The following is a 26,951-nucleotide window of genomic DNA, read 5'->3' on the forward strand; positions in this document are numbered from 1 at the left end:
GCAGGCTTTTGGTGTATTTCATCCCAGCATTTTGTGTGTATGGGGTCATATTGTAAGCAATTTTATATCTTTCCTCCACTGAACATTACATTGTGATCATTTTCCCTGTCATTAAATTTACTTGAAAACATCATTTTTAATGGCTGCATGATATTCAGTCTTGTGGCTGATACATAATTTATTTAACCATTTCTCCCTTTTTTTTCTAAACGCTTATGCTCATTCTAATTTGTGGATATTCTGAATATCCACAAAATAATGATGCTGTGAGCATCCTCATACATGAATCCTTGGACACTCTGTGCTTAAGGATGGAGGACAGAATTCTAGACATGGAATAAAGGGCATGTGATTTGGTGTTGGGTCTGGGTGCTTACTTACAAGTTGCTTTCCAGCAAGGTCTCCAGATGAAGGCTTTGCCACAATAGATGAGAATGTCCTTGCTCTGGCACCTTCTTTTGCATTGAGCATTACTGTTCCTTAAATCTCTACTAACTTGATGGAATAGACACATTAGTTTCTTAGTCATTTACTGTCTGTTCATTGATTTTGCCCAGTTTTCCAATAGGGTGTCACTCTTTTACTTATTAAAGAGTCCCCCATATATCAAGATTATTAATCTTTTTTCAAATATGTTACAAGTCTTTCTCCCAGTTGGTTATTTGCCATTACATTTTTTATAACAGCTTTACTGAGATATAATTCACATACCATATAATTCACCCCATTAAAGTGTACAATTCACTGGTCTTTAGAATATTCATAGAATTGTGCAACCATCACCATGATCAATTTTAGAACATTTTTAACATCCTAAAAAGAAACCCCATACCCACCAGCAGTCACTCCCCATTTCACCTCCCCTCCCCTTGCCCCCGGCTCCTGGCGACCACTAATCTACTTTCTGTTTCTATGGATTTGCCAATTCTGGACATTCCATATAATGGGAAGCATACAATACATGGGCTTTTGTAACCAGCTTCTTTCATTTAACAGGATGTTTTCAAGGTTGCATCATGTCTCAGTACCTCAATGTGCCATTAAATTTTGCTTATGATTTTTAATAGTAGAAGTTTTAAATTTTTATGTAGTGAATGTTTTGAGCTTTCCTTCTGTGATCTACCTTCTCTCTCTCTCAAGGCTTTTAACTTAAAATGTCCTTCAGTTAAATTTACAACTGTATTTTCTGTTAGTTTTTTTTTTAACTGCTTCATTAAAACATTAGAATGATTAAATCTCAATGTAATATATGGGTATAGTCCTGTTTTAAATGGCTTTAGTTTTTATATGAACTCTTCAATCCACCTGGCATGTATTTTAGTAGATAGTAATAGGATGAGAGTCTAATTTATTTTTTTTTCCAATAGCCAATTGTCCCAGTGCATTTCTACTCCATTTACTTGTGCTGCTTCCTTTGTAATTTATTAAGTTCTTAAATGTACTTTGGTCTATTTTAGTACTGTTGCAGTGTTCTGTTTATCCACCACTGCACCAGGGCTGGGCTTTCTAATTCTAACAGTTGTAAAATAAAGTACAGTCTGGTCAGACTAGTTCACCTCTCTTTTTTTTTTTTTATTTATTTTTATTTTTTATTAGTTTCTGCTTTATAACAAAGTGAATCAGTCATACATATACATCTGTTCCCACATCCCTTCCCTCATGCATCTCCCTCCCTCCCACCCTCCCCATCCCACCCCTCCAGGCGGTCACAAAGCACCGAGCTGATCTCCCTGTGCTCTGCGGCTGCTTCCCACTATCTATCTACCTTACGTTTGGTAGTGTATGTCCATGCCTCTTTATTCTTCTTTTTACGGACTTTCTTAATTCCTTAGCCCATTCATTTTACCCGAAGATCTGAGAATTTTTTTGGTCAAATTTCCTTCCCTTCTCTGGAACAATGCCTTCTCCCCACCAAACAGCTGCTGGTAATTTCATTGGTCATGCTTTAAAATTCTATGTTATTTTGAGAATTGATTATATTCAGTCTTTTATCCAGGAGCACGTCTCCCCATTTTGTCGAATCTTATTTTATATATTTTAGTAATGCTTTTAATTTTCCTCATTTTGGTGTCACAATTTAGGGCTATTCTGATCTCTTTGATTGCTTTTGATATTTTTTATTGCTCTTGTGAGTGGATTTTTAAAACTGGTTATTTCTTTTATTAAAGAAAGCTCTTTTTTCCCCCTGTTTGTAATGGTCTACTTTTCTGAACTCTCTTTTCTAATTATAGGATATTTTCCAGTTGTTTCTTTTGCAATTTCTCTGTCTCTAATCATAATGTCCAAAGCCATGATGATTTCTTTCTTCCTTTCTAATAGTTACATCTCTATTTCTGTTTCACTTCTTATTGTCTTGGCTTGATCTTCCAGAAAAGTGTAAAGCATTAGTGAGAGGGAACAAGCTCATTTTCTTTCTAATTTTACTGGAACTGACTTTAGTTGTTTCATTATTAAAATAGTATAGGTTTAAAGTAGAAAACTAGGAAGAAAAATAGAGTACATTTATTTGAAAAAATACTGAAGAATATAGTCAGTATGTTCTGAGATAAGCATACTGTTTTCTCTGTTGCTCAGTTGACATGGGGTTTTGATTAATATTAATAAAAATATATAAAACTATATTTTCATTTTTTAGAATAAAACTTAGTTGGCCATGGTGAATGTTATATTTGATTTATAATGCTTTTATTTGGATGCTTGCATCTCTATTCATAAGTGAATTATTCTTTATTTTTTTTAGTTATATTGGCACATTTTGATACAAGGTTTTACTAACTTCATAAAATGAGCTAGATAGAGCTTTATATATTTTTAATTCATGGGACAGGTAATACAGCATGCAGTTATCTTTTTCTTAAAAGTTTGAAAGAACTCCCCTTGTAAAAGTATTTAGTCTTGGAATATTTCTCTGATGTAAACGTTGGTAGTTTTTTCATTCTACCCTGATAACTAATCGATCTCTTAAGGTTTTTATTTTTTCCTGTATCATATTTTGATAATTTACATTTTTCAGGAAAACTATTCAATTTGTTGAGATTTTTTTCAATTCATTAGCACAGTGCTATACAGAGAGATTTTTTTGAACTACAAGAAACCACTGTGTCTGTCCCTTTCTTATTAGTTATGCTATTTGTTTTCTCTCATTCTCATTTACAATAATAATATACAGAAGTTTACATTTGAATGGGTTTATCGCTTACCTCCAGCTTTCCCATTCTTGAATTCTTCATTTTGATTCATCACTCAGTCGGGTGAAGTGTATTTTCAAGTAATATTTTCTTTTCTACACAATACATATTAAAATTTCAGAGTTCATGCTTTATCTTGAAACGTCTGTTGCTCCACATTTAGACAATGTATTAGTTGAGTATAAAATTTCATGGTCACAACCATTTTCTGCAAAACTCAGTGGGTGTTGTTGCCTGAAGTCTTCTGTTCTTGCCTTTGTGATATTGCAGAGGTGGTCTGAGGCTAGTCCTTTATGTTATTTCATTTTTGTTTTGTTTTGTTTTGCTTTTTCTCCTGCCTGAATACTTGTATATTTTTAAAAAGTCCTTTTAGATAACAATATTAGGGGCTTCAAGCCTAATGTATTATGGTGTATTGTGTGTGTGAGAGAGAGAGAGAGAGAGAGAGTTTGTGTGTGTGTATGTGTGTGTGTGTGTGTGTGTGTGTGTGTGTGTTATGATGGGAAAATAGATATTCTCATTGCCTTAAAATATATACCCCACACGGGAATTCCCTGGTGGTACAGTGGTTAAGACTTGGTGCTTTCACTGCCGTGGGCCTGGGTTCAATCCCTGGTCGGGGAACTAAGATCGCAAAAGCCGTGTGGTGCTACCAAAATCATATATATATATGTATATATATATATATATATATATATATATATATATATATATATACTCCACAAGGTACAACAGTTTTTCTCATCATTGAAACTATTGACATTTTGGTTCAGATCATTGTTTGGGGAGCCATCTGTAAGATGTTGAGCAGCCTCCCTGGCCTCTACCCACTAGAGGCCAGAGGCATCCCCTCTCCTCAAGTTACAACAGCTCCAAATGTCCCCAGACATTGTGAAATGTATCCTAGGGGGCAAACTCACCCCTGTGGAGAATCTCTGGAGAGAGGGTGGCATGAACTTGTGTTTTGAACTTGGGTTCAGAAGCAGAACGTCTTCCCCATCTTATTTTAATTGGTCTGTAAGTCAAGCAAATATATATATATTGTGTTTGTGTTTTTCAGTCCTGCTCCCATGGCTTTATAATTGGTGGAAATCCCTCCAGGTTTTAGCACCAGATCAAATGTAGTTTATGTAGTGGCTTTTGAGTTTTTACTTGTCTAGTTTTTACCGGTGTTTTAGTGGGAGTTTGGGAGAAACTGTCAGGCATTTCTGGCCAGTGACTATTTAACACAATTCTCCCTTGTGAATTTTCTCACTCTGCATTTTTATACTCAGACTCTTTAAAAAATACTTTTTGTTTCTTAGAGGAATTGTGTTGAATACATATGTTGGTGTTTCGGGTGAATATGCCACTGGTTCAGGTTGTAATTTGGGATGCCCAGTGAAGTCGTTTATTCTGGGCCACACTGAAAAACGGCCCCTCTGCAAGCTTCAGACCTCAATCAGCGGTTCCAGACCCGCAGACAGCTTGGTTCAGACCACACGTGCTGGCTGAGATTGCTGGGCTGAGCTATCAGCTTGTGGTCTACACCTAGTCAGTTCTGAAACCAGGCAGTGACGAAAATCCCCTCTAAATGCAAAGATGTGTGAGACTCAGTCGAGGCTTGGTGTGAAAATAGTTTGGCTGCGTCCCCTCTGCCCAATTTCATCTCAAGAGACTCAGGAGAAACACAGAAGCACCTCCTTTCCAGGATTGTTTATTTTCATGTCACACACTGTGCGGTGGAATGAAAACAGTGCCCTAGTGTGGCTCTAGTTGTGAAAATTCGAGTTTTACTTCTATTTTAATCCCGGAAAGGGAAAGTTCCAACTAATCTGCTAAAGCCACCTTCTTTGAAACCTTTCAACTCATGGTTTAGAAACAAAGCTGGATGTCACCAGAATTTAAGAAGAGTGTCTGTCCCAGCCAGAGTGGAACACGTGTTTCAGGGGCTCCCTTGTCATTTGCCCCCTCCCTACCCCACGCCAGGGGGTGGACCAGCACCTTCTCCCCCTCGTTGTAGTGGGCCCACCTGTGGAAAAAGCAGCTTTTCATTTTTTCAATTAATTTTAATTTTTATCAAAGTAAATGGATTAAAAAATTCAATTAGTACCAAAGTGAAAAACTATCCGTTTCCTGACCACCTACCTCCCCCTGCACCCCATCCTGTTCCCTAACACTTTGATCTGTTTCTTATATTTACTTCCATTTTTTGAATTATATACTCCTAATGCTGTTTATTGATATCAGCTTAGACATTGTCTTTTGAATCCTCCCCGTGGTTGCTGAGGATTTACCTCTCCTATTTTGTGCCTCTCCACAGCCTTTCTCTTCTCTCATTTTGTTAATATCCATCACTTTTATCGCTTATATATAATTATATAATGTTTTGGTTATATATATCTGACTTTGGGATACCCACCTGTGTGTAATGCAGAATATATTTATATATTTTGTTAACTTATACTGATAACTTTTGGTTAAATCCATATCACGTTTACATTATTATATCTATGCAAGCATTTTTCAGTGCTGAGTCGAGTTACATGGTTGTTTTCTTTCTTGTATGCTTTTTACAAAATTTGGGATTAATAATTAATAAAAGTTAATAATTTTTCATTTATTTAATTTTCTCTATAGTGTCTATGTTTTTCACAAAATCAAATCGATCCAATAATAATCAATATTATTTTCCCAAAGCTCAGAAAATTCAAATGATCTCCCAAGTCCTTCCTGAAATCCTCTATTATCCTGCTTAAACCTTGCTCTCCAGCCCTGCTGCCCAGTTGGCATTTTAGGACTTTTCTTTGCTACTTTCATACATTGCTTCTTGTGTTTCCTGAGTCTTATGTCTTCACCTGTATTGGTTTACTCTCTTGTTTAGCTTGAGTGCATCCTTCAGAAACTTTGTTAAAAAAAAATGTGTGCTTGGGAGATAAATGTTTTGTATTCTCACCATGTCTGAGAAGATTATTTTACTCTTGTACTTGATTGATTGGCTGGGTATGAATTCTAGGTTAAAAAATCATTTGAAGACACTGAATTGGCTTCTACATGTCAGTGCTGCTGTTGGGATGTCCAGTGACATTCTGATTTTCCTTATTTTATATTTGGTATTTTGTTTGCTTTTCTTCACTGGAAGTTTTTAATATCTTCTTGTATCCTTGGGATTCTGAAATTTCAGGCTTTTTTTTTTTTTTTTTTTAAACACTCATTGCCTGGGCACTCCATGAATATTTTAATCTGGAGTCTGCCGTTTTTTGTTCTGGTAAAATGTATGCTACTGCTTTTTAAAAATCATTTCTTTCTGTCCATTTTATCAGTTATCCTTTTCTTAAACTCTCATTAGTCAAATATGAATGAGACCTCCTAGTTTGATTTTTTTAAATAATCTTTTTCCTATTTTTCACCTCTAATTTTTTGGTTCTCCTGTGTAGGTGATTTCCTTAATTTCATCATGCAATCATTTTACTGATTTTTTTCTTTTACTTTTATTTTCTAAGACCTGTTTCTTTCCATAGCATCCTATTCTTTTTTCATGAGTGTAATACCTTTCCATCTCTCTGAGGATATTTACTTTAATTTTAGACATTTTCTTCAATTCTCTGCTTTCCTTCTTTTTCTTCTGGATGCTCTTTCTGTTTGTAGGTTTTGCTATCTAATGTTGCAGGCTTAAAAATCATATCTGAGTATTCAGGCAATCTGTTCGTATTTTAATGCGTGGCACTGAAAGATGGTCAGACATTCCACATGAGTGGCTGGGACTTGTTGATGGATGGATAAAACTGTCAGGTAGTCAGATGGCAAAGGTGACCAATTCACTAGGGTCAGTATCCAGAGATCTTTTCTCAGATACCCTCCAATTTCTCAAGAGATGGTTTCTCCAGTACCCTGATCTGTTATTGATCTGTTTGTTTGCATCAGAGACATCTCTGCCTGCATGCCCCACTCCTACCCTCTGAGGCCTGTGCCTCTGAGGAGTTCCAGTGACCCAACAGCTCATATGGCCCCACTCGAGGCCCAGACACTGTGGCCATTCCTCAAAGTCAGTGTCAAATCCTCCCTTCAAAAATATACACAGACCTGGACTTCCCTGGTGGCGCAGCGGTTGAGAGTCCGCCTGCCGATGCAGGGGACGTGGGTTTGTGCCCTGGTCTGGGAAGATCCCACATGCCTCGGAGCGGCTGGGCCCGTGAGCCATGGCCACTGAACCTGCGCGTCCGGAGCCTGTGCTCCGCAACGGGAGAGGCCACAACAGTGAGAGGCCCGCGTACTGCAAAAAAAAAAAAAAAAAAAAAAAACCCAGACCTTTGTGTGCTGAGTCTCCCTGTTCTTTGGGAGTTTACACATTTTCTACTGTTTATTGTCATTTCCTGGGGTTGCAGGAGGCAGCAAATTAGAGGTTTGACTGTGGATGACGTTAGTGGTAAAGTCCATGTGTCTGTCTAGCACAATGGGTCAGGGAAGAAGAACCTGAAGGGATCACCAGGTGGGAATAAGAGCCCCTGGGCTCTGATACAGGAGTCAGTCTGTGTTGGGATAGGGTATTGTAGGGGAATTCCTTTCCTGCAATGTGACAATCAGGGTAGATTCTGGGATCATTTACTGTTGACTTAGCTTAAATCGTTTACTGTCTTTAGCTTAAAGACAGAGGGATAGACTCAGAGAACTCAAGGCCAAAGCTCATCCTGAGGACAAGGCAGCATGTGTCCTGCAGGGAAGGTCAGCTCCCCTTGGGACCTTCCATCATTACAGCCACTGGAGTCCCTAGAATAAAGGCCAACCTAAGCCTGCAGGAATCACGCAGGACAGCTGCTCTCTCTGTTACATTGACTCACTAGGCCTCCTCCCTCCTGAATCTACAGTGAGGAGATTGTTTCTAACCTCCTGGGGCATGTGGCTGTGAAATCACAATCTACACAAGGGTCTGGAGGCTCTAGGAAGGGAACCACCATTGATTGAGAGCTTGCTTTACACCAGGGCCAGCGTTAGGGATTTCACACACATCCTCCTAGGAAGATGGAAGATAGCTAGAGTCAGTGTAGTATCCTTAAAAAAACAAGAAATCGCTGTTTCTGAATAAATTGTTTGCAAATATGTTGAGAATGGGAATCAGGATATGAAGGTGAATAAATCACCAGCCCTCTCCTGTTGCATCAAGAAGGTTCTATCCAAGTCCAGTGTGCTCTGTCTTGGCCCCCTGAGCGTGCTCAATAACGTGTCACAGATTCAGAGAGTTAAGTTGCTGGAAGGGGCCTGAAAGGTTCTAGCAAAACGCTTCCCTTTTGTAGATCCTGTGGCGGCAAAGCTGTTGTGCTGCACACTCTCCCTCACACCATTAGTGTCAAACCCTCGTCAATATTTAAACATTCATTATTCAGAATTTCATTTCTCCGCTCCTCATTTTTTTTTTTTAAACTTGGAGAAGGAAAGAAAAACAAGGTTAGCAGCTATATCCTGTATCTCTGCAGGAAAGAAATGAGCCACTTCAAAGCTGAGTTGATTTACTGGATAAATATATATTTAGGCATTTGGGGACTTTAAATGTATATGATTTACCAGAGAAATAGGGGGCATCCTTCAGAATCCATTATGCAAAGACATATTGACACAATTTCCATGTATGGTTATGACTTTGATAAATCAGCCTGCCACCTGCAGACCTTCATGGTCCACTGGACATAAAATGTTCACCTCCTGTCTGGGGAGGAGCAGGGGGCAGGCAGGCTGGGAAGTACGGCCACGTCTGCCTGGAAGGGTCTCACACGGGAGGCTCCTGTGTGGCACAGAAGCTCAGCCTGGGAATCCTGTGTGTGTGGTGGTTGGCGGGCTGGTGTTGGCCGCAGGCTCCTGACTGTGCGTTTGCAGCCAGGTCTGGGGCCGTGAGAGGCAGGCGCCATCTGCTTAGGGGAGAGCTGGAGGCTGGAACCCCATGCGGGACCTTGGTGGAGGTGGGTTGTGCTGAAGTGATAGCTCTACTGACTGGACAAGTCTCGGCCCCAGTCACAGCCACATGGGGGCCCTGGGCAGGTCCTGCCAGGTGGCTTTCCCCAGAAAATTCCTGCACGTGAGCTCAGGTGATCCTGTCAAGGCAGCTGTCGGAGGTCCTGACAGCGGGCGCTTTTGAAGGTCACTAGCGGGGCTGGTGACTATTTAAGCAGGTGGGGGGCCCCAGCCCTGTAGCTGGGGTGTAAGTGCAACCTCTCGTCACCTGGGAGCCTTCGGAACCCCTCCTGCAGGGAGCCCTGAAGGATGGACCCTGACTGGAGGACCTGAGTAGCACGTAGGGCCAGAAGGAAGGGGAACAACGGACGACGAGGCTGCCGAGTGGAGCTGAGGAGGGACAGAGAGGCCCCCTGAGTATCGGAGGCCGAGGAGGCCAAGCGCTCACACACTCTTCAGGCTGGAGAGATGTTCCGCGGGCACGCCCCCGCCTGCAGCCGGCTCACAACCATTGCCATGGCCACATTCTTCTAATCCCACTGGGGTTTGGAGCCATGTGGCCTGAGCCCTAGGCCTCCGTTGTTCACATGGAGTGGACATGCGCTGTGCCAACAGCCCCGATTGCATCTAACCCCCGCCCTCCTGCATCCATCTCCCCTCGGGGAGGCTGCAGAGATGCCCGCCATCACCCTTGGCAGGGGTCTCTTATCCACAGGCCTTGTCTGCTGCCCTTTCCCACTGACAGGGCCTGGCTTCTTACCCACCAAGTGGGGATTTTGCCACCTAGTTCCACAGATGCTGAAGCTAGAATCGCACAGGGAAAAAATAACTTTCCTCTTCCAAGCCGGTATTTACAATAATTACACGCAGTGATAAATGGAATTGGGAAAAGTGAATTAGCTTTAATTAGAAGGTCTTTTATTCTTAAAGTACATCCTAGAGAGCACTTCCTTGGATAAGTAGGGAAGGAGGTTGAAATCCAGCAGGTTCTGTGTTTGGGGCATGGCCTCGCCACTCAGTGCACCCCCGCCGCTCACCAGCACAACCCCTCTCACACCATGTGCATGGATCTGGTTCCTATTGCTGGGGGAAAGCTGGGCTGGCTGGAGGCCTGGAGTCTGCTGGCCTTGAGTTACTATTTCAGCGTCTCCTGCCACCACAGACATCCTTGCCTGATGCATGAGGCATAGGCCCATCCAAAGCTTTTGAGCCTGTGGCAGGTGTCAGATGACTGGCCCACTGGAGGCCTGTGTGTAATATGCCAGCCGTCTGCTGTACCACCAAGAAGAGAAGATTGGTCTCTAGGGAGGTCGGCTCATGGGACTTGTCAAAGTTTCTGGTCTGGGCAGGTCCACAGGTATGAGGAAGGGAGGGGCATGAGGGCCTGGGAATCCCTTTAGGTACTAATAACGTTCACTCACTTCTCCCTCCATCCATGCTCCCTTCCATCCACCCACGTCTCCACCCATTCACTGATGCCACGTACACCCACAGAGTGGCTGCCAGGCTCTGGGCTAAAGGCTGAGGACAGGTGAGAAGCTACTCCTGATCCCTGGGAGTCCATGGTTGGGTGGGGAAGGCAGACAAGGCCAACAGCATAAACAACAGGGCAAGGCTGATGGAGCACAGCCTCTGGAGGACCAGAGCCTCAGACTCACATCATACCTAAAGGGGACAGGTAGTGCAAGGGAGAGCTGGGGCCAGTCTGACCAAGATGCTAGAGTGTGCTTGAATTGGACAGGGAGAGACTTCATCAAGGCAGTGGTGGGACTGGCACACACCTGTCCAAACTGGTCAGGATGGAGGGGGCAGGCCTCAATGGGTCAGGAGACCCCTCACTGCTTTACTGTCTGTGCCATCTCTACCACATGGGGACCCTGCAGTGCACAGATTACCACGCCCTGAGGTGGAGAGAGGTGTGTGCCCTGCAGCCTTTCACATCTTAGGCAGTGCTATCTTCACCATTCTTTTTACCTTCAGACCTGTGTGGGGTCCTTTTAACTCAGCCACCGTGACAGTGTAACTGGGGGGTGTCCCAGCCCTCACCTTACCTTGAAGAGCTGTCTGAACTTGGGATTGGTGCCTTCACCTCTCTGGTCAGTAGGGTCCTTGTGCCTATTTCAGAAACTTCTAAAATAGCACGTTGTGTTGATGACAGGCAGCCAGGTTAGGAAACCAAAATTTGGAAGCCACAGTTAAGATCTACCCAGCAATGGGCTGAAGTGGCCAGGATCCAGGGCTGTAGAGGTTTACAAGGCGGGCATTGGGGCTTGACAAGCAGTAGCCATAGGACAGTGTTCTGCTGCCCTGGTTGATTTGGGGAGTGGAATGTCAGGTGAAGTGGGCGGGACCAGGGCTCTGGGTTGGTACCTGGACTACGGAGGAATGAATAGGTTGCTATTCTGGAATCAGACTTTCTTAGACGTGGGCAGCATCCTGACCTAGGATACGCTGCCGCAGTCAGACCAGGCCCGGTAACAAGAGAATTAGCATGTGCCGAGGACCCCAAGTCACCGCTCAGGCCTGGAAGCGAGGTGAGGGTTTTCAGTGCAGGGAATCACTCCGAACTCAATCTCCTCACCCCAGATGCACACTGAAAATGAAAAGTCTACTCTTCGTTTCAAATCTCCATGAGACAGGAGTCCTCATGGGATGAGTCTCTGGCCTCTGGGAAGGATTTGATAGAATTTTCTGTGGTCTCGGTCTTGAAAACTGGAGAGAGTTCAAACCCTCAGGGTGGCGTCCCTTGAGGATAAATGTTTTGTGCAGAAAAGCACTCGTTAGGTAGGTAAGGGAGAAAATGACTAGTTTTGCATGGATTTGGCTTTTAAAGGTCATTGGCACTAGTTCCCGGCATAAAAATATTGGAAGAGATTTAGAAATCAAGTAGACCAAGTCCCTTTTACATAAGGGGAGTCTGAAGTTCAGAGAGCTTAGGTGACTTGCCTGTGGCCAGGGACAGCATCTATTTCTATTCTATCCCCAACCCCCATCTAAAGTAGCAGGGAGGCAAGGGGGTGGGTGCTGCACTTGATGGTTGAAAAAGAGTGAATGAACAAGCTAAACATTTGCATTGTACCTCAGGTCCATTTGGGATAACAGTCTCATTACAGAGCAAGCCAAGAGGTACACAGTCGCAGTGTGGATTTCCTATTTCCTGGAGGCTCCGCCGTGTCTGCCTGGAGTGGGTACTAATTCGTCTGTGTTGCTTGAATGGTGGGTTTCATGGGGCCGCATGTGCTCCGCCTCCTTCGCCTTTGACTATTGGAGTGATTTATGAAGAAAAGCTACAGGAATTCTGCGGTTAGTGTTAGAATACTTTTCTGGTATGCCCTTTAGCAGTCCCTATCCTTCTTTTTTTTTAAAATTATGATCATTGTTTATGCCCAGCAGCCTAAGGTCCCCCAGCCTACGAGCCCCAGAACCTTTGCTCCTGCCACAGGGCTCCGGTGTGCCCCTGCCTGCAAGCATGCTCCTCCCAACACCTTTAGCAGAATAAGGTGTGAGGGGCAAGCTGGCCATGTGTAGCTCCAGTGGGGCGGCCTGGCCAAGTCTATCTGTGGGTTTACTTATCCCCTGCGGGGGAATAGAGATGACAGCAAATTCTTTGACACTCATCCCATGGAGAGATGGGATCCATTTACTCTCCCCTTGAATCTGCTCTGGCCTGTGACGACTTTGACCAACAGAGTGTGGTGAGAGTGACACTTTGCCGCTTCCAGGTCTTGCCTTTAAGCGTGTGTGCTGTTCTCTTCCTGGTCTCTTGGTCCCCTACTAGAGAGAGGACACTGCAGGGCGAGGGTGAGGGAGATGGGCCCAGCTCATCCCCGCTGGCCCTGCCATGGTGCCAGGCAGGCAAGTGAGGCCATCTTGGACCCTCTTGCCCAGTTCAACCACCAACTGAGGGACACAGCTTAATGCCACTTGGAGCCCGAGAATTACCCCACCAACCTCTGTTTGAATTCCTGACCCACACAAACTCTATAGATAATAAAAATATGAGTATGGAGTCTGACTTCCTGGGTTTGAATCGCAGTCTGCCAGTTTCTGGCTGTGTGACTAGAAGCAAATACTGATCCTCTCTGAAACCTTAGTTCCAGTACCTATAAAATTGGTAACATTACTTTCCTTTCAGAGGAATAGTATGCACCATAGTATGGTGTGAACGGCTTGGCATATAGTAGGTGTACAATAAGTCCAAGCTCTCCTTTGAACATTTTGCCAGCAAACCAGAATTCCCTCAGGTAGTGGGGTCTTGGGAATAGCTCCCCACATGCGGTGTGATGTCCCAAGAGTTTCCCTGCTTGTCCTCTTGGGGACCTGTGGTATTGATAGGGGAGGGCCACCCAAAGATGCTGAGCCCTGGGCCTGGGGGCATTTGGTGAGCTGGAGGCCCATGTCCCAACTTGCCAGGAATGCAGGAGTTGGGTTTATGGTTGAGACACACCTGCATCTACAAGTCATGTCTATGTGCCTGTGCACACATGTGCGTGTGTCAAAGGGGAGAAGGAACTGAGGTTGAAGGTGTTCAGTGCAGCGAGCATGGCTGTGAGGACCGCTGAAGCAGGAGCTGCGAAGGCTCAGAGCAAATGTCCCAGCCCAGGAGGGTCACTGCTCTTCCTGGCTCAAAGATAATGCACGGAAACCTCTTCCTAAACTGTAAAGCACTCTCTGTGTGCAAGGCACTGTTCTTAATAGCATGACAAGGAGGAAGAGAAGTTAGAAGAAGTGGACAAGTAGAAATCCGCCTGAGTCCTCCTGGTAACAATTTTACATCTATAATTCCTTCCCGTTCTTAGCACATTGGAATTTTATGGGATGAGTGAGCGTCCAGCTGAAGAAGGCCCGGAGCCCCTTAGGAAAGGCTCAGCTAGGATTTATATAATGAATCCCCTCAGAGGGGATTTTCTATTGTGTGGATATATTCCCTGCTGGTAAGGGATGTTCTCCACAGCCTGGGGCCCCTTCCTTGGGTCTCTGTAATCCAGGAGGGCAGGGATGAGCCCACTCTCCAGGACGTAGTGGTGGGTGTGTTGGTTGAACTACTTAGAACTCCACAGCCACAGTTCTAATTCCCTCCCTCCTTGTCTCTGTCCTGGAGAGAATAGCTCCCAGACCTATCGTTCCCCATTCCCCGCACACCGTAATGTGGCCCCCCCGGAGTTTACTTGGCGTTTACAGCCAGAACGGCTGGCCTGTTCCCACGAAACGCCTGGGGAGACTTCTGTGGCCGCAGAAGTGCTATACCTGTGATGCTGGGGTTCTTGGCCTTCCTGTAGAGCTACTTCCTCAAGTGGGGTTTCTCAAATGCATTCCAACTAGTCTTTTATAAGGAATCCTATGGTCTCATCTCCCCCACCATGATAGCCCGAGCAGGCTTATCCCCTGAAAAGATAAAGAAAGGTCCACACTCCCTGGGCAAGGCAGTGAAAATGTGAAGCCCAAGATTTGAGAACATGAGGATGGGGTGGCCAGATAAAATATAGAACGCCCAGTGAAATTCGAATTTCAGAGAAATGGTAAGTAACTGTTTAGTATGCCCCAAGTGGACTTCTCACAAAGAATGAGTTTTCAGTATAAGTATATCCCATGCAATATTTGGGACCTACTTATGCTAAAAGAAAATTACTTGTTGTTTGTCTGAAATTCAGAGCCAGCTGAGTGGGCATCTTGTGTTTCATTTGCTAAATCCCCCAAGCCTGCCTGAGGAGGCTGCTCTCCTGCGGTGGTGGTCGGGTCTTGCGTACTGAGCTGAGTCTTTGCTGAGTTCGCTGAGTTTGCAAGGCAGCCTCAGCTGATTATTTCCTCTCAAGGAATTCACTTGCTCCAAGGTCGGTGGCCCCAGGTAGGCAAGATGCTGCTTTGTTATCTGGTCTGTCCAAACAGCAAGTGCATTCTTCAGCTGATCTAGAGAAACCTCATGACTCATCCCCTCATGCCCCTTCTTTAAGCATATGACCATCTCCGCATGCCAAACAGCAAATGGTAGACCATTGAATTAAAGAGGTTTACTGCTAGGAATTTATATTCTTGTTTACCTCTTATTCTCATATCAAAAAGAATGTGGAGTATCTGAGCCCCTAAACTTTTCTCTCTAATCTTTTAACTGTTAGTCAACCAGGTTCAGGCTTAATCAAGGCAAGAACGGGGCTGTCTTGTACCCAAATATCCATCTCAGAATACAAAACCCTCCATGAGGCCAAAGCTGGGAGTAAAGACTCTCCCCAGCAACAGTGCTCCCATCTTCCTCCCCCTCCCCCTCCCCGTCCACACCAGTTCCCCTGACTTGCCTGTTAGGAGAGGGTCTCGCTGACCTCCCCGTCAGGGGAGGCATATTTCCCATGTCCCGTGTCCTCCCCGCCCTCTCCCATGTAAGGTCCTGCTCCATCTCCATACTAGGAATTCCCAAGATGCATTCCTTGGGTGGAAGCCTTTTGCATCCATGGAGATGCAGCTGCTTCCGGCACCCACGATGCCTTGAGGTTGATTGGTCCCTAATACCTCAGATTGTGCTCCACAGGTCCTTTCCCGAGTTAGTGCCTGGGGAAGAAGAAGTGGGAGAGGCTGACCTGCATAGTCCCCAAAGCCGGCGATGGGAGGGGGACAGTGAGGAGGGAGCATCGAGGATGTGGCTTGTCGGCTGGCCGCCTGATGATCCCACTCCAGCTCTGCTCTGGAGTCTCCCCAGCACTCCACTCTTCCCAGGCTGACTGTCAGGGCTGGGCTTGTCCTAGAGCAGGTAGGACAGTCACAGATTCACAAGGTAGATTGTAAAATGAATGTCCTGAGCAGTGAATTTATCAGGAAATGGATTCTAATGAAAACGGAATCTATCTCACTTTCAAACCTTTAATTTTTTTAAAAAAAGGGGGTTCTGCCTATAGTTATGGCAGCTCCCCAGGATGTCGGGGAGGGGGCGGATGTTTCTGTATATGTCACAAGTATGTGCTGCCATGGCCACTGTAATGAAGACGATGGAAATGATGGGAAGGTTCACAAATGTGGCAGAGACACGCTCTCGTGGAGGACAGCAGCTGTGCCTGCATCTGCCCTGAGGGACCAGTCCCCATGGATGCAGGCCAGCATCAAGCCTTCGGCAAGCAGCAGAGTAACATCAGCCCAGCCTATGGGCAGCCATGCTCAAGATGCTGCAGAGCAGAGAGGCTGAGACCACCAGCTTCCTGGTCAGACGGAACCAAGTTTGTGATCACAGTTCTGCTTACTTCTTTACTGTTCTTTAATATGGGGCACATTACTTCACCTCTCTGAGTCTTAGTTTCCTGGCCTGTAAATGGAGGTAATTATATTTGTTACATAGGTTGTGGGAAAGAGCAAACAAGATAACGTAGGCGAAAGTCTCAGCACAATGTCTATCCCTTAGTAAATGTTTAATAAATGGTACTGATTATTATTAGAAAACATATTAATTAGGTCTATAGTATCTTAACACATTTGGTTGTTTTTAAAGTGATGCCTTTTAAGCTAAATTAAGCTGCCTGCTTAATTCAACTATATTAGCTCATGCACTGCAGTAGAGACTATTATCTTTCCTGAAATGTTTCCTCCTTACATTTTCACCTTTTGTGTTTTCTTTTCTTGATGTGTCTAATCTCTTAAGGCATCTCAGAAGCAAGGCTGAGTATGAACTGGATAGGGAGTTGTTCAGGAGATGCCTCAGAAATGGAATTTAGTGCTACTGTGGCACAGGGGATCTTAATGTGTGCTCCATGGACCCCTGAGCATTCCTTTTATGGGGGCTTCAAGGTCAGAACTGTTTTCATAATAAAACTTATATGCCATTTGCCTATTTCCCTGTGTTGATATTTGCACAGATGGTGGGTAAAACTTGGATCTACCTGACTGTGAAGCTGGTATTCTTAACTCTTACCTTATCTAAGGTTAAAGCAGTAGCACCAAAGTGTACTAGTGGTCTTTCTGTCCTTTACCAAGAGTCAAAAAAACAAACAGACTATGTCATTTTCACTTAAGAATGTCCTTGATGAAGCAGTACAAGTTAACAATATTTTTTGAAGTCTTGATCCTTGAGTACATGTCCTTTTAACATATGATGAAATGCCAGGTTCAGATAAAAAACTTCTGCTGTACACTGACGTCTCATGGTTGTCTCAAGGAAAAGCACACTTGTGATTATTTGAGTTGCAAGCTGAACTAGCCATTTTTTAAACGCAACATCAGTTTTTACTTGAAAGAACAACAGACATACAAATTATGGCTACTCAGACTTGGATATTTGGCAGATGTTTTCTTGAAAATACTAGAAGTGAGCTTATCATTCGAAGGAAAGCACCTGAAAATTTTGGTTGCTAATGATGATGATAAAATGTGAGGTTTCAAGTGAAAATCAGAGCTTTGGGACACTTGAAAGTTTCCCATTATTTTAGAGCTTATATTTTAATGAATATCGGGGTTTCTTGGTACTGTATAATGTGCCAACATCTGGAAGTCCTGCATAACTCATTTTATTGATATTTGCCACACGAGTTTGCATGAGGTGACTAAATCAAACATAAGTAAAAGTTCCATGAAAAATTCAAAATAGATGAATACATTTGTAAAGCAACATGAATGCAAAATTTTCATTGTTTAGGTTTAAGGTTACACATTGCAACTAAACCTACTGAGTTTTGGTGTAGTATTAGAGAATAATAGCCTCATTCATCTGAAAAGGCTACTACAATGACTTTCTCTTTTCCAACTACATATCTGCGTGAGATGGCTTTTCTTCATATACTTCAACCAGAGTAACATATGACATCAGGTTGAATGCAGAAGCACAAGTGTGGGTCCATTTGTCTTGTATTGAACCAAATATAAAGAGATTTGAAAAACTTGTAAAGCAATGCTAATCTCACTTTTGTTGAAAGTATAGTTATTTTTCATAAAATAGGGTATTTGTGTTCACAATGTAACGAATCTATTATTGGAGTTCTCAATAATTTTTAAGATTATAAAAGGACACCGAGACCAAAAAACTTTAAGGACTGCTGCTCTAGGAAATGCTTTGTTCTTTCTGAACCGTAGTTCTACTGGCATTTTATCGTAATATTGGTGTGTGTGCCTCTCTCGCTCGATGGAGATATAAACTCACGGAGAACAACTTATTATTTTTGTTTGCATCCCCAGCAACTAGCGCATGGCAGGACACATGGTAGATGTTTGGTAAATATTTAAAGAGTGGGATAATGGCTGTTGGATTGTCTCTCCATCTATAAAAATGGGATCTGTTGGTCCACAGGGTTACCTGAAGTGGTGTCAGGTTATGACTTCAGACTCTACTATCCAAGAGACCTGGTTCCCATCCATACCTGACCCCTTGGCATCTGTGTAGTAACTTGAGTAAGTTACTTGATTTCTAGTCTAAGGCATTCATACTCTAGTTGAGAAATACAAATTCCCTGACCCCAGTCCAGACCTACTGAATAGAAACTCTGGAAATGGGGCCCAGCCATCTGGGTTTTAACAGGCCCTCCAGGTGATTCTGATGTACCTTAAAATTTGAGAACTTCTAACCCCTTTTATTTTCCTGTAAAATGGAGACAAGAAGTCTCACTCCAGGGGGTTGCTGACAGATTCCATGAGGTGATAGTCATAAGACTCTTAGCAGCAATGCCTAGATACTCGATAAGCAGGACCTATTCTCATTTTTTTTTTCATCATCCTGGGATTCCTTTTCATTGTATTGCTGGGCTATATCCACTTTTTCTTGCACCCATGTCTTCCATTTCCATGGATTTTATTATTATTATTGTTAAACTTTTGACTTTAAGATAATTATAGATTTATATGCAGTTATAAGAAATAAGCCAGAGGGATCCCAGGTAACTTTTACCCCAATGGTAACATCTTGCAAAACTGCAGTGCAATATCACAACCAGCATATTGACATTGAAACGATTAAGATACAAAACATTTCCATCATCACAAGGAACCCTTATGTTGCCCTTTATAGCCACATTCACTTCTCTCCCACCTTAACCCCTAACAACCAATAATCTGTTCTCTATTTCAATAATCTTGTCATTTCAATCGTGCTCAACAAATGGAACATGGGACTGACTTTCTACCAAATATATAAAGAAGAATCCTAAACAATCTCTTCCAAGAGATATAAGATGTAACACTTCTCAATTTACTTTATGAAGCTAGTATTACACTGACACAAAAACCAGAACAGTACAAAAATAAACTAGAGATCAATATCCATAATGAATATACATGCAAAAATCCCTAACAAGTTTAACAAATAAATTCAGCAGTCTATAAGAAGAGTGATCACTCCAATAAAAATTAATTTAAAAAAAAAGAATGACCACATAGGATTTATTCCAGGAATGCATCAAAAAGGAGCAAATTGTATTATATATTCTGTCTATCTATCAATCTATCTATCCTCTGTCTTTAGAGAGAGAGACTTGGATGAATCTTCAGAGAATTATGGTGAGTGAAAAAAAGGACCTATTCTCATTTTAAAGGCCAAAGATGGGGCTTCCCTGGTGGTGCAGTGGTTAAGAATCCGCCTGCCAATTCAGGGGACACGGGTTCAATCCCTGGCCTGGGAAGATCCCACATGCTGCGGATCAAGTAAGCCTGTGCGCCCCAACCACTGAGCCTGTGCTCTAGAGCCTGTGCTCTGCAACAGGAGAAGCCATGACAATGAGAAACCCGTGCACCGCATGAAGAGTAGCCACTGCTTGCCTCAACCAGAGAAAGCCCATGCACAACAATGAAGACCCAACACATCCAAAAAAAAAAAAGAATACATAAATTTATTTAAAAAGGGGCTTCCCTGGTGGCGCAGTGGTTGAGAATCTGCCTGCTAATGCAGGGGACATGGGTTCGAGCCCTGGTCTGGGAGGATCCCACATGCCCTGGAGCAACTAGGCCCGTGAGCCACAACTACTGAGCCTGCGCATCTGGAGTCTGTGCTTCGCAACAAGAGAGGCCACAACAGTGAGAGGTCCGTGCACCGCAGTGAAGAGTGGCCCCCGCTTGCCACAACTAGACAAAGCCCGCATACAGAAACGAAGACCCAACACAGCAAAAATTAATTAATTAATTAATAAACTCCTACCCCCAACATCTTCTAAAAAAATAAATAAATAAAAAATAAAAAAACAAAAAAGGCCAAGGATGTCTAGACTATTTTATACCCTACTGGACTGTTTCCTCGCCCACAGCCGAGCCCTTGCTCATATTCTGGGGCCCCGAGCTCAGGGTAAGGATAAGGAGTATGGCTGGGTTGGAGAGCGAGAAGAGAGGCCCAGGAGGCTGAGGAAGCATCCCGTGCAGCCCGGCCCCTGAGCCCTCTGTCTCCTTCTCCTTCCCGATGAAAGTGTGCCGCCCTTGAACCCTGCAGTGAGGGACAGCACACAGCAGTCCAGTGAACTGCAAAAGAGGCCCTGATGGAGGGAGAGCAGTGACAGCTCAGAGAGAGGTTAAGGGAGGCGAAATGCCAGGCAAATTAGAGCAGGTAACCTTTGCAGATGGCAGCTGGGGAAGCAGAAGTGGAGAAGCTGTCATTCCAAACCACAGCTTGACAAAGGGAATGAATCAGCTCCTCGGCAGACAGCTACCTGAGCTTCCCGTGTCACTCTCTGAATTCAGCCTGGCTTATCAGAGGCCCCATTCCTGTGGCCCTATTAAAGCCATTGGCATCTGCAAGTCTTCTCGTTAATTGGAAACGCATCGAACTGCATAGCCAGCAAAAGCCCATTGAGGATGTAGGGCCTCAGTAGGACCCGCGGACCCTTTAACTCTTCTCCACCTACAGCTCTCAGCTTTCTGTACCCAGGGCTCTCCAGGGGCAGAATGCTTCCTCTCCAGTACACTGATTCACTCATTCATTCATTCATTTCCCTTGTTCCTTCCCTTAACAAACATTTATTCGCACCCTTCTGGCAGCCCCTCTTTACTCTAGACTCAGGGGTTCTTAAACAGAAGAGGCATTTTTTTCCCCTCTTCCCTTCTGGGGAATATTTGGCTTTTGACTTTCAAAAGGTAAAGATGATGCTGTAATGCACAGGGCAGCTCCCCGCACAACAAAGAATTATTTGGCCCCCCGTGTCCATAGGGCTGAGATGGAGAACCCTGTGCTAGATGGAAGATGGATATTCAAGGGTTACCCAGGGAGTGAACAGGCAATGGAGATAGCAGATGGCAACCACGTTGTCAAGGTGAAGAACGAGACTGTGGAGTGATGGCTTGAAGAGGGAGCCTGGGGAGGCTGAAGATTTTTCTCTCTAAGGGTCAGTGGACAGCAAGGGCAAGGGTGCTGGGCAGAGCGGCAGGACTACAGATTGAGGTCTCAGGGAGGGAGGGAAAGAAGCCTCCTTTAGTCTGTCCTCTGAGCCTCAGCAAGTCTCTCCTCTTGCCAAGGGCCCATGACCTTAGGCTTGAAGCTGGTGTCATGGAACGTAAGGGAGCACAGCAGCTAAGCTGTCACCGCATCCACTGCCCCCTGCACGCAGAGGGGGCCAGTCACACTTGCTGGATGGCAAACACTGTGTTTGGGCCTCCACACCAGGGCTGCAGGGCTCTCGATCATCAGGCCACTGTGGCTTCTGCTCCTTCCAGCTTTGTGTCTCCTCACATGAGTGTCTGTCTCAGGAGATGGTAGAATAGCTCACATGCCCAACCAATAGCCAGTTCACTCCTGCTTCCTTCCTCTGTGGGCTTGGTTGCTAAGCACACATTTCTAGAAGGCGTGGGGACCAGTCAAGCTAGAGTTCCAGCCCTGTGGATGCATCCTTACAGGCTCGGAAGCGGGCCATCTTCTACTACTCTGGAGAAGGTGCCTCTGGCCATCGTGGTCCACTGGCTCTTTTGGGATCTAAATGGAGCAGCCTGGTCTACAAGCACCACCTTCTGGTTCCTCCTGCACCACTCCTGGACTGCACTCAGCTTTCAGCAGCTGAGTGAGAGAGGATCCTCCTCCCTGAGATCTTTGCATATCTTGAAAAGTATCTCCTTGCTTAAGTATTTGGCTCAGACTACATCTTTAAGCCACTTAATGTGGTTTTGTCTATTGTGTAACAAATGTATTGGCTAAAAACAACAACAACCATTTTACTACCATTTCTCACAGTTCTAAGACTTTGCTGGGCTTAGCTGGGCACATCTTCCTCATCTTCTCTGGTGCGTTTACAATCAGATGATGCTGGGCTAGGATCGTTGAAAAGGCTTCTGCTCTTACAGGTTTGATGGTTGATGGTAGCTGTCACTGAGAACTCATCTGCAGTTGTGGTCCAGAAAACACCTTTCCTCCTCATGTGCCTTGGGCTTCCGCAGAGCATGGTGGCTGGATTCTAAGAGGGAGTGTCCCAAGAGATAGGAATTGAAAGCTGCCTGGATTTTCTTAATGCCTCTGCATGGAAACTGGCAGAGCTTCCATCATTGTCCACTCCTCCAACAGTCACAAGAGTCCAGACTTAAGGGTGGAGACATAGACCCCACCTCTGAATCAGAGGAGTGTCAGGTACTTTGGGGACCATGTTTAAAAACCCTTCACAGCGTGTGATTAGAGAGGAGTGAATAGGCTCTTGATGCATTCATTCTCTGACCAAATGGTCCTGAGCTTTGTTCCAAGTTCTCTGTGGGGAAAGAAGCAAGCCATGCCTCCTGCCTGTGAGGAATTCAGGGCTCTCAGGCTTAACTTCTGGACCTTTGAACTCTGTGCTCTGAGTGTTCTTCCTGCTTGGTTACCTGAGATAGGACAAAAGCTGGCTGGTCCCTGAGTTCACATTGTCTTTCTTCTGTGAGCTTCCATTGGTCTCCCAGGACAAGCACTCCAAGGAGACTCACCTCGGGGAGTGAAGCCTGCTTCCCTCTTCCATTTTAACCTTCACAGCCAGTGTGTTCCCTTTGGAGTTTAAGCTCATGTGCAATGGGTATTCTGTTACTTGCATTCAAACTGATATAGAGCATTGACTAAGAATGAATTAGGGGGAATGATACAGGGATGCATGCGTGCCATCATGTATGTATGACTGCCATGGGAAGCTAATGGAGAGGATTTTTGAGGATTAGACTTTAAGGCTTTTGTCTTATGTGCTGACTTTATAGCCTAACCTTTGAGTTGGTATGCGCTTCTTCTGTGAAACCACCGAAAACGTAATGACCACCTACAGCCATTGTTAATTCCGTAAAAGAGAAGACACCTTAACCCAACCCCCAAAGTGGCAAACACATAATAATAAAGGGCAGTGCTTTCAATTAAAATGAATTTATCTTTATGAAAGCATACTGCATTTTTCATATTTTTGTCATCATACTGCAGATTAATAATCAATGTTGTGGGCACTGTATTCCTGGAGCCCATCCTTTCTGCATGGGAAAGTGAGTGACTTTTGATGATTAGGCATGGTTTCTGCTTCTTGTAGCTTTGGGCCTCACCTCATTCATGAGCATTTGCCTCAGAACCTCTGACCCACTTGCCGTTGCTGATGGAATAACTCCAATATCCAACCACCAGTCACATTTGGGTCTTTTTATCCTTGATTTTCTGGGTCTTTGTTAACTTTGAGAATGGACAGAACGACAGGAAATAAGAAATCCAACAAACTAGAGTGTGTATGTGGAAGTTTATTTTATTCTAGCCCACCCTTACTCTGGGCTTGGATACTAACCACCTTTACTTCTTCCCAAAGTTAATTTATTTTGCTTTGAAAACTAAGATAGACAAAGGCACCGAGGTGGTTATTCTCTAACAATAACTGCCCACCTCCACTACCAGCCTCTTTTCTATCATTCCATTAATGACTTAGTCCCTTGGAGATTTCGTCTTGGAAATTTAGGAATGGCTCGAGCAAAAGCCTTCATCTTTCTAAATCGTTTCTGACCAGAGGTTCAAGATTGATTAGCACCTGCTCTCCTATTTCTCCCCACCTGCAGGCATTTTTGAGAGCAACACACTGAAAAGACGACAACGGTAGGGACCTACGTAATTCATAAATGGCTTTGACTGCGTGGGTTTTGATGAGGCAATATGGAAAATGATTGCATTAAGCACTGCTATTTATTTACTTGACTTTGTACAGGACAATCAATTTGTTCACATTCCGTGCCTCCTGTCAGGAAGTTAAACAGCAGAGAAGGCAAGCTGGATGCATTACCTCATTGCTCTAAGAGATTCTGTCACTTCGTAAATCACTTTAGATTGTTTTTAATAACAGCATCTTTCATTCCGGTCCATGGAGGGAGTGGAGATTCTCTCTCCACAGAGAACAGGATGCTGAGGAAGGTGAGGTCCGACCAGGAAAAGATGAGCTCATTTTTCCTTGAACTCCATGAAAATGCTGTTTCATAGGTCAAATATCAGCAGTTTCCTACAGATCAACCTAATAGTTTAACACATGCTTTTGCCAGGATAGAGTTAATCTGTACTGGGAAGGGAGGAATAGGTCCTATGTGAGCATTTAGGAAAAAATTCCCAATCCTTGCCGAGAGAACTGGTCAGTATTCAGCCCTGGTCATGGCAGACATCAAACTGAGGTTATGTAAAAAGATGGCAGGTCAGAGGCTGAACTGGACCCACGGGATGAACCCAATTGGACAGTGCATGCATCTCTGGTGTGTGCTGATTGAATATTTTTGGAAGTTCTGGAAAATTGATCAGAATGATAGTGTCTTTAAGATGGCCTCTGAGTTTGAATAAACTCTGGAAATCAGGCTTCTGGGTTTAAGGAAAAGGCTGAATAGAAAATAGCAAAGGAAGAAAATATGTTTGCTATTGATTTAAGAGGTGTAGAGTGGAGGAGGGAAGTTGCATAGACACCAGGTTGACTATGAGTTTAGGCTCTGCCAGCTCTGTAGCCAAGTCATGGTGTCTCCAAGGACTGGCTTTTTTCTCATCTATAAAACTATAAGATTAGTGTGATCGTTAATTTACTATGTCAGCTTGGCTGGGCCATGGTATCCAGATATTTGGTCAAACGGTATTCGAGATGTTTCTGTGAAGATTTTTTTTAGATGAGATTAACATGTAAATTGGTAGACTGTGAGTACGGCAGATTACACTCCACACATGGGTAGGCCTCATCTAATTAGCTGAAGGCCTACATTAAAAAAAAGAAAAAAAAAAAAAAAAAGACGGACATCCCCCAAGAAAGAGGGAATTTTGCCAGTAGACTCCCTTGGACTTGAATTGTAGCTCTTCCCTGGGTGCTCAGACAGCTGACCTAAAATATGACCTGCATATTTTGGACTTGCCAGATCCCACAGTTGTGTCAGCCAGTTCCTTAAAATCTCTGTCTTTCTCTCTCTCTCTCCAAACACACACACACACACACACACACCCCTCTTATTGGCTCTGTTTCTCTGGACAACTCTGACTAATAGAGTGGATAAAATAATTTTTAAGTTATCTCACTTACTCATTCAAGGCTTGAGGCATCTACTCTGGGTCTGACCCAGCACAAGGTACCTTGACAATAATTTAACCTCTAGGAGAGCACAACTGACTCATGCACCACGAAGCTTCCAGTTTCCTGCACAGCACTTAGCACACAATGTATTCCTATCAAATGATCATTCTTTTTCTTTTTGGACCCTAACATTTGGGGTCTGTTCCAGAGGAGTAGGACTTGGCTTGGCACTGGAGCAGAAGAGAGTGGATTGAAAGATGGGATACAACGTCTTCAGAGCCCTGGGAAGCCAGGTGCAGAGAGGAAAATTCAGACAGCTCCGGGTAGATGCTAGAAAGGGTTTGGATGGGCGTGCTATATGCTGCACGTCTTGCTTTACCCTGTCCTGGAGGGCATCAGATGGCATCCCACACAGGTGAGGGGGGGCGACGGCCTCAGAGCATAGCCAGCTAAACCCACCATTGTTGTACCAAGGCCCCCAGTCGTCTGTGGGGAGCCTGAGACTTCTCACAGTGCTAGCTGGCACGGACATTAGCTCATCGGATCTTCACAGATTTATTATAAAAGATTTACATTATATACATATTTATTGTTCTTTTTTCCAGACAGAACACAATTTCCACAAACACTGCATGTTTATTCCTTATAAACTCGAATTTATTATAGATTCCATTTTCTTTTTCTCTGCATGGGTTTCATCCTTCCCTTTCTGGGTGTTTTCCTGATTTTAGAGCTGCTTCTTCCAAAGACATCCATTTGTCCTGATGCATCTCATTCCCTTATGCCTCCTGATGCCTTACGTCCTACATTATATTCCTCTGGCTCTCATTTTTCATTTTTGTTTAAGTAAATTAAATATTTTAATACACAGTTGGCCCTTTGTATCTGCAGGTTCCGCATCATGGATTCAATCAACCATGGATCAAAAATATCTGGGAAAAAAAATTCCAGAAAGTTTCAAAAGGCAAAACTTGAATTTGCCACGCACTGGCAGATATTTACATAGCATTTACATTGTATTTACAACTATTTACATAGAATTTACATTGTATTTACAACGATTTACATAGCATTTACATTGTACTAAGTGTTACATGTAATCTGGAGATGACTTAAACTGTATGGGAAGATGTGCGTTGGTTTTATGTGAATACTACATCATTTTATATAAGGGACTTGAAAATCTGAAGATTTTAGTATCTGTAGGGGGAACCAATCCCTTCCAGATACTGAGGGATGACTATATAATTAACAGATGCCTACTGTCAAAAATTTGAGAAGTTAAACATAATAAAGAAGTAGGCAACATAGTACCCATAATTCTATTAATATTTTGGTATGTTTACTTTGACTTGTAGCCTCATTATCTGCTTTATTATCATTTGGTACCTAACAGTCTAGTCCAAATATCTGATATAAAACATCATGAACCTTCTTTTTAATGGCTGTCCATTTGGCT

At 43.7% G+C, this 26,951-nt stretch overlaps 1 protein-coding gene across 2 annotated transcripts in view; it reads left to right on the top strand.

Annotated features, from left to right (window-relative positions):
- EPHB1 (EPH receptor B1) overlaps positions 1-26,951 on the top strand; it is a gene marked incomplete at both ends in the record, with an annotated part of 429,300 nt that overhangs the window by 220,511 nt on the left and 181,838 nt on the right. The gene's annotated exons all lie outside the window — the stretch shown is intronic.

Source organism: Mesoplodon mirus, assembly GCF_964341445.2.
Source record: "Mesoplodon mirus genome assembly, chromosome: 6".
NCBI classification, from domain to species: Eukaryota; Metazoa; Chordata; class Mammalia; order Artiodactyla; family Ziphiidae; genus Mesoplodon; species Mesoplodon mirus.